Here is an 8,702-nt window from a genome sequence, read left to right on the forward strand (position 1 = left end):
TTTTTTTTTTTTTTTTTTTTTTTTGACTCAAGCCCCTCCCTTCACTAGACCTCCATAATTTTGCATTCGTTGAACTTAAATTTTAGAAGTTTTGCATTGTAAGCAAAAGAACTCAAAATGAACTTCTGCATTAGTACAGCTATTTTTAGAATGGACTATGCCTCTCTCTCTCTCTCTCTTTTGAATAATTTTTCAGCTTCTCAATTAAAAACAAAAACCAAGTTGATTTCCTGGGCAGAGCAGCTGTCTGTACGCAGAGGCCGGTAGCTGTGAGTCCCATTCGCGTGCCGCCAGGTCACAGTGACGCAGACGCACTGGCCATCCCAGAGTGCACCAGGATTGAGAAATCGCAGGGCCTTCCCTAACCCTGTGCAGAGTACCCAGGACTTCTTGCTGACTTGGAAAATCACCGAAACCCTCCGGGACTCAGTTTCTCCAAGGTGAAAGGAGGGCTTAGGTAGCTTCAAGCTCCCTTCTCGCTCGTCCACTGGCTGTTCGAGGACCGACCCCTGAGGAGACCGGCTCCCTCCAGGACAGGCAGGGTCAGAGGTGGGCTCCAGCTCCTCCATCCAGGGGTGAGGGAGGGAGGCTCGGAGGTGCTGTGTCCCCTGGCTGCCGAGGCGGGCAGTGCCCTGCTCCCCAAACCCTGTGGGCAGAATGACACCGGACTGGGTTTCTTCCGCGTCTGCAGCCTACAGCTTGAGAGATGGAGTAGAAACAACAAGGAAACCCAGCTCGGATTCCGTGAAGGCGGGGTGGAGGGCCTTTTCTTTCCTCTTCTCTGTCCCCCTCCTCCTCCCCAAGAAGCCCTAGAAACGCAGCCTGACTTGCGCGTGCGCATGCGCATCAGAGGTGTCGCTTCACCTCCAGTTCGGGAGCATCCGGGCAGGGAACTCAGGACTTGTGAGATGTTGGGAAAGTTTCTGGGCTCTTTGTGCTCAGGCGCCCCCCTCCCTTGCTGCTGCGAAAGGGGTTTCTCCCACCACCCGTTTACAGAGCCACTGGGACTTTGCCCTGGCTTTGCCACTTTGGGCGCAGGGCAAGTCACCCGTCCTTCCTGCATCTGCTTTCCATCTGACCTAGGGGCTCTGGACCCGGTGGGGTGCAGCCCACAGTGTCTGTGACCTCCTCACCTTCCTGCAGGGCACTGGGCATCTCTGCTGGCACCGGGCTCCGAGCCTGCCTCGTTGGAGGATACTTTATGCCACTGCAAGGGAGGGGCAGCATCCTGGGACCAGCTAGGCTAGAGACAGCAGGAAGGAAGGGAGAGGGTCCAGGTGCACCTGCTGTGGTGACTTGTGGATCAGGAACTGGGGGATTGTGGCCTCTCCTCCCAATGCTTTGGCCAGGGTTGGTCCAAACTGTTGTCAAGGACAAAAAGAGGCTTCCAGAAACTGGAATGGTCCAAAAATCAGAATTGCTGCTCCTGCTAGATTCCTGCCCAGCTGAGTTCTGTATCCAGCAACCAAAGGTTATCCTGAGGTTGGGGTTCCTGCCACATTTGTCTTTCTCTTCCCCTCTTGGCTCCTGGTTTTCTTGGGCTCCATCAGCTGTGCCCGCTAGGATCTGGGTGTTCCAGGGATGGATGCAGCACTGCAGATCATCAGGCCAGGGTCTGAGTCTGAGGTGGGGCTGTGAGGTCCCCCCTGATCCAGGCAGCTCAGTTCCCCTCCTTGGGTTCCCTGTGATGCTCTGTACTCACCCCGCTGTGAGATCTACAACCCTACTTCACTGCCATCTTCGTGAACTCCTTGTCATGCCCGATCAGCTGTGAGCACCCTGAGCAGGATGTTATTTTCTTAATCTTTGTGTACCTGGCAGAGTCCAACCCACAGAAGGCGCCAGCTATATTTGGGATTTACATGACAGAATGCTTTGGGAGCCTGAATCAGGGCTGGAGGGTGGGCCCACAAGGAGGCTGGTGACGGGCACAGGCAAGCGCTCAGAGGAGCAGAGAGAAACATGGGGGTGGGGAGGCAGGCGGCATTTCCTCCAGTTTCTTCTTATAATTTGAGACATATATGTAAACACACACAGGTACCCACAATGGAAGGGAGGAGAGAGAAGTCCAAGAGCCATTTCTATATTTCTTTCGTTCATAATCCATTAAATAGGGCTAAGGTTAGGGTCTGACTTCTCAGTTTGCCATGAAATTATCTCTAGCCATTTGTCCAATTTTCTCCAGCCATTTGTTGAGTGGTTGATCCTTTTCCCCATTGACTTGAACTCTTTGTCTATCATCTTACAATTTCATAATCTAAATGTTCAGACATAACCACAGGAAAATTTCTTGATGTAAGTCCTGATTTAATCAATGGAGATACCGTCTCCCCTGTAGCATATTTCCTAGTATTGACACCAAGAGATAGGTACACAACCTTGAGAAAAGTGAAGGCCACGTGCTTTTCCAAAACAAGATAGACCAACGACTCCTGCATTGTAAGGCTGTGTGTAAGCCTGTATCTCAGGGCTGCAAGCAAATCTGTTCATCTGAAAAGTCTGTTTGAATATACTGGGAAAAGCTCCAAGCCACATCTGAGAGACACAAGGGCCAAGGCTTGCACGTTGGGGATCTGAGTCTGGGCACCAGTAGGAGGGAGGAAAAGGGAGGGACAGTCACTGGGGGTGACCAGCGTTCACCTGGCACCATTTGTTCCTGTGAGTTCAAGTGGACATCTAGTGTCCAGGGCTCTGAGAAGCTAATATTGTCTACAAGGAGTTATAGAGCTCAGTGCTTTTCCCCTGAGGAAAATCCAAATTGCTTGAGTTGGTGCCACGGTTGCACAAAGGGGAATTCCGCACTGGCTGTTGGAAGATCAGCCCTTCCGCTGTGGTTTGCAGTGTGTGAAAGCCACCATCCTTGGAAGGGTACCCAGTCCAGTTTGCACAACCCGGGTGTCTAACTCCACCTCGGCTCCTCTGAAAGGCCCGACTGCCATGCCTTTCTGACCCCCCCACCAGCAGGCCGAAGCCAGAGGAGCCGGGACAGAGTAGGACACCGCCCCTGTCTCCAGCCTGGCCCAGCCGCATTTCCTGTATGTGGTGCCTGTGGGGTCTCTGGTAGCAAAGGCCCCAGGAAAGCCACTGCACAGGGAGCCAAGGGAGGTTATCCAAGGGAACCCTAGACATTTCAAACCAAATGTCCTGGATAAGAAGTGAATCTCCTGTTATCAGGCCTTAAACAAGTAACTACTGATGGCAAGTGGGAGCCAGGCCTCCCAAAGATTTTGCCTCAACACAGCTGCCTCCCCTCCCCAGGAGGATGCGATCCCACCATCCCACCTCCCCTGCCTGCGCCAAGGACCTGTTTGCTCCCCACACTGACCCTGGCTGAACCCTGAGCCCCATCATCCTGGATTCTTCAGCCCTCACTTTGCAGCCCCAGTGCCACCCCAAGGGCTCTACTCATCACCGGATCCCTGGCGTTTTCTTCACAAAGTTCTTCAAAGTTCCCACTGCTGTCAATTTCTGTCCTCACTAGCAATGACTGCTTCAAACTTCTGGCTTGTCTCCCATGGACTAAAAGAATAGTGCTTAGTTGGTCTTCTAATATCCGTTCTCTGCTGCCCTCCGTGTCCTAGTCAGAGTGCTTTTGCCTGAATGCCAATCTGGTTATGCCTGTCCTTCTGCTTAAACTTTTCAATGGCTTCCCAGTTTCCTTAACACTGTTTAGGATGCCTTCTGTCGTCTGACCCTGCCAAACACTTCCACTTCAACTCCCAGCCCTCTCTACTTCTCTTTGTGAATTAGACTTGTTGATTTTTTTTTCCTTTTTCTTCTCTTCAAATGATTCACGGTTTCTTCTACTGCCACGGGGCCTTTGCACATGTAGTTCTCCCTTCCTGTTCACTCTCTCTTTGCCCTTCAGCTTTCAGCTCAGATGCTACTTCCTCAGATGAGGTTTTACTGACTCCTCAGTCCAGGACAGGTCCTCTGGGCACATCATTTCAGACAACTTTGTTGCTTTCCCTTCTCCCTCTCCCCTCCCCTCCCATCCTTCCTTTATCCTGCCTTCCTCTTTCTTTTCTTTCTTCCTTATTCCCTCCCCTTTCTCTTTCTGTGGTACTGGGGATTAAACCCAGGCCTTTGCTCTGACCCTTTTTATTTTCAGAGAGGATCTCCATAAGTCACTATGCTGTCCAGGCTGGGTATGAACTTGTGATCTCCGTGCCTCAGCCTCCCAGGGTGCTTAGAGGACAGGTGTGTGCCACTATGCCTGGCCCTTGTTTCCTTCTTAGAATTGTGTCAGTTTGTGGTTGTGCTTGGGGCCATTTGATTCTTTTTTTGTCTCCTCATTACTATAACCCACACAGGGCAGGACCACATCTGGTCTGGATCATTATTGTTTGCTTATAACTTGGCACAGTTCCGGGCACAAACCAGTGGCCTCACTGCATGAGCATGTGCTTGCTAAACTGCCTATGCCCTGAGTGGCTGAAGCCTGATGAACTTCCTTCCAGCTCATATAGAGAATCAATGCTTGGGGGAGACAGCTAACTTCACAAACCACATGCCCGTTCCCAAGCGAGCTTTGCTAGTTTGTACAGAGTTGATCTGGGTACCAATCAGTGCTCTCCCACGCAGAGTGGAACCCCTAAGACTGGCAGAATTTTAAAAGTGTCCTAGTTCTAGGATGCCAGAGGAGGGGCTGTAGACACGATCCGGCCCATGCTCCTCCTATTTTCCAGGTAGGTAAGCAAAAGCTCGTAGAAGAGGACGACGTTCCCAGGTCGTAACGGCAGAGGTGGAATTGGAACCCAGTTCTTCTTCTCCAATCCTTGACTTGGAACGTCCGATGTTGGCCTGAACACTGGAGCCTGCACAGAGGCTGGGCTGGGGATGGGCGTCTAGGGTGGGTGCAGCCTGTTGGTTTGCAGCGGGGAGAAGTTGAAAGCCTGTGAAAATCAGTTTCCTTCCACCGAATGATCATGACCAGATCTCGGCTCAGGTACTTGGCCTTGTGTTTGGGAGCTGGGTCGGGGGTGAGGGCAGCTTTGGTATTTTTGTCTAAGGGAGAGTCAAGCTCTTTCAGACAGAAGAATGTTTTTACGAATGTAATTTGCTCTTGATACCCTATCGCAGTTGTGTTCAAAGCCTTGTCCGGCAGGCCGTCTCCCAGGATCCAAACTCCTTCCAGAAGCTTTTTAACCCAGGGAGCCGAGCACTTGTACGTAGCCCACAGTGGTCTTCATCTCTCGGTCGCACCAGGGACTCTCAGTCTTTGACACATGGTCTCTGGCCTTGACACGCTCCGTGTATGTCCAGTGTGCTTCATGTGATCTTCCCGTCCAGCACACGTGCCCATCGTAGGCCCTACCCAAGGGAGTGGGCCTGCACAGCTGTGCCTGGTGGTGACCACGGAGCACTGAAGTCCCTAAGGCAGCTGCACACAACCCATTTGGATACCGGATGCTCTCAGTCTTAACAATTATTAAAGATCTTTCAGAGCTTTTACTTAGATGGGTGGCCCCATCAATATTTATCATATTAGAAATGGAAAGCGAGAGTTTACCCAAACCAACTCATGACATCATTTTAAAGTCACAAACAATAATAAACCCATTTCTTAGTAACATACACAATATATTTTCAAATGAGATCTAACAACTTTCCAAACCAAGGCACATTTGTTGAGAAGAGAGACAGTGTTTTCCATTTGTTTTCTGGTTTGATGGAAGCTGGATTCTCACTTCTGCACCCACATTTCATCTTCTGCTAACCATTGCTTTGCTGAGAGCATCTGAAGAAAAGCCGGCCTTGCAGAGACAGGGCATTTGGAAAAGAAACAGTTCCTGGGCTTCCTGAGACCGCCCTTGGAGAAATCTGTTCAAGGTTTCACAAAAATCTCTGTGTGAGGGTGCACGACAATGAATGATCAATGAATGATCCATGAGTGGCCTCCAAGAAAGAGGCAGGGGACCGGCCCTGGCACCTGGCCTAGGTGAGCGAAGGAGCAGCCCCAGCTCTGTTCAGGCTCCGAACAGCTGGTGCGGTGCTCCAGCTCCCCCGCTGTCCCAAGAAGATGGATCATGGAAGCCCAAGAAGGGCCTCCCTCACGGGCTTTGTGGTTTCGAGTCAGAGCCCACGGGCATTTTGGGGCCGACTCACAGCACCCCAGCTTTTACTGTAAACCCTTCCCCAGGGCCAGGTTCTCAGGGTGGGCAAGGACAGGGGGCACAGTCTCTGCTGGGCTCCCCTGCAGGCTGATGGAAGCTGTACTCGCCTCTTCCACTTTTTATTTAACCCTTCGTCCCGCTTCCTGATTCTGACGGTCAACCTTTCACTGTGGTTCAGAATAACAACTACAGAATTGTCTGGTGAATTCCAGGAAGCTCACTGAGGCGCTGATTCTTCTTTGGATGATCACTTCTGTGCTCTTTAAGAAATGCTGCTCTTTTGAATTATTAAAGGAAATCTGTGTTTCAACTTTTGTACAATCCAAGATTGCCCTTTGTGGACACCCTGCGGCCAGGAGCCTCAGCCAGAGGTTGGGAAGCAGTCGATGGGTCAGTTTGACAAAAGTGTGACCTCACTGATCTCAGGCAGCCGAGGCTAGATGCGCCTTCCCCACTCTGCTCCTCCAACCCTGCCCTGGATCCAGTGTTCTGATACTGGGGGCCGTAAGATGCTCCCCAACTTTGGATTTGTCCCTGTAGCAGGGTGGGGTGGTTCAGTGGACGGGCCTTGGAGTCAGACTGAATCTGCCTCACCTCTCTGCTCCTTACCATCCTTGTGGAGCTGGGCAGGGTGGGGACGCCTCCTGCGCTGCAGGATCCGTGTGGGTTGGAGAGGATGGCGGTGCTGAGTCTGCAGGGACTGACTGGAGCAGGGATGTGCACTGGTGTTTGGCTGGGCTCCCGGCACCTCTGAGCTGCAGTGAGGATATTCTTGGGTTGGTAAGAGCTCTCAGCTGCTAGTGTTGGATGCATCTGTCTGAGAAGCTGAAGACTTGGAAAGGAACAGGCTGACCCCCCTCCCCCAGTGCACTGAGGATACTACAGCCTCACAGTAAGAGTTGTGGCTTGATCCTTGGACCCGGGGACCCCAAACAAGCTCCTTCTTATCCCAGGACTTATTTTCTGCATTTCTAAGTTGGAGGCTCGTCAGAGTAGGCTTTCTAATGCGATTCACAACTCTAGAATGGTGTGATGCCCTCATTCCCCACCCGCACTGCCTCATCAGGAGTTAGTTGGCACATTTGTTTCTGATGCAAAATTTCCCTCCCTGCTGAAACCCCCAGGTCGGGTGTGCAACAAGATCGGCTTGGGCTCAGTCCATCGCTCCTGCGCAGCACTGGAAGTGCCGTTCTGTAAGAGAAACAAAACCTTTCCCTTGGGCGGTTCTTGCGTGTGTTCACCTGTATTTCCTTCTCACCATCCTGGCCCCCAGCATTCTGAGGTTGCAGTTTCATTGTGAGTCAAGCGTGCTGAGAGCAGTGGAAACCAGGGGCCTCCCAGCGGTGGGAGGACATGATGCTGCCTTTTCCTCAAGAGCACGACTGGGGGTGTGGGAGGAGTGACCACCTTCCGGAAGTGGATTTCCCACACTGACTGACTGTGTCAGTGAGCAAAGAATATTACTGGAAAACCCTAGAGAGCACCGAGTACCTCGTTCGGAAGGTCCTTCTCCGTATTCTTGAGAAATGATCTACCTAAAATGTGCCCTGAAATGTCGGTGCCATTTTGATGCCTGCTGTGGGCAGGCTGATACCGAGGTGGAAGCTACCGGGTGTGGTGGGCTCCTGACATTGGTCTGAGGTGACGGTTTTTCTCTGGGAGCTGGATTCCTCTGACAGAGCACAAGGAGGCCAGGTTGGGTTGCTACTTCCGTCCAGGGGTGCTGTCCCAGGCCGTGGGCCGTGAGGCATTAACGGCCCCCTGGGGAACAGCAGAGTAGGCAGAGCGGAGGCCAAGACTGGAAACATTATTGACCTCTGTAAAAAGCACTCCCATCTCACAGACTCTGAAGCAGCAGATTCATAATTCGGTGAGAAAGTCCAGGGGGAAGTTGGGCTGGAGGCCTTCAGGACAGTGGTGGAACCCAAGAGTACACTGGCTGTCCCCAATTTAGAGGTGCCCGTTTACCTGAGGGGCAGCCATTAGGTCTGCTTTGCCTTTGCAGCAGAAAAATTGTTTATGAAATGGCCAGTAACTTACCGAGAGCCGGAAGGTCAAATGCAGAGGTGGGGAGAGACTGGGGAAGGAGAAGCAGAGACGCCCTTCTGTACACTGGCCCTGAGGGCTGAGTTCCATGCAGGTTCAGGGGACTAGACCATTCGGCTGCGCATGGTAAAGATGGCGATTTCAGCGAAGGGCCTCGCATCCCTAGGAGGAAGGAAGAGGCACCTCTCAGGGAAGGGTGGGTCCCAGGAGAGGGAGAACAAACAGTACGATAGGCGACGACCCAAGACAATTTTGTCTACTCAGGTATTGCTTAAGCCCTGTTTAGCAGGAAAGAGAAAGTGTCCTTTGTAAATTTCATAGAACTCAACTCCCAAAAGACAAAACTGAGTTTGGGGCCGTTTATAGTATAACCCAGTTGCACTGAAGACTGGGAAAAAATCAACATTTGTAAGAGTAGTTTCCATGAAAATATTGTTCCAAGTCCTGACAGAGTGACTCATCAGCATCTGTGCAAAAGCCAAAAGGCCCCTGCACTGACAGGCATAAATCTGATGTAAGTCATGTGACGGGCAGTGGCAG

This window comes from Fukomys damarensis, unplaced genomic scaffold (genome assembly GCF_012274545.1).
Source record: "Fukomys damarensis isolate Sample0158 unplaced genomic scaffold, DMR_v1.0_HiC HiC_scaffold_11, whole genome shotgun sequence".
Taxonomy (NCBI): domain Eukaryota; kingdom Metazoa; phylum Chordata; class Mammalia; order Rodentia; family Bathyergidae; genus Fukomys; species Fukomys damarensis.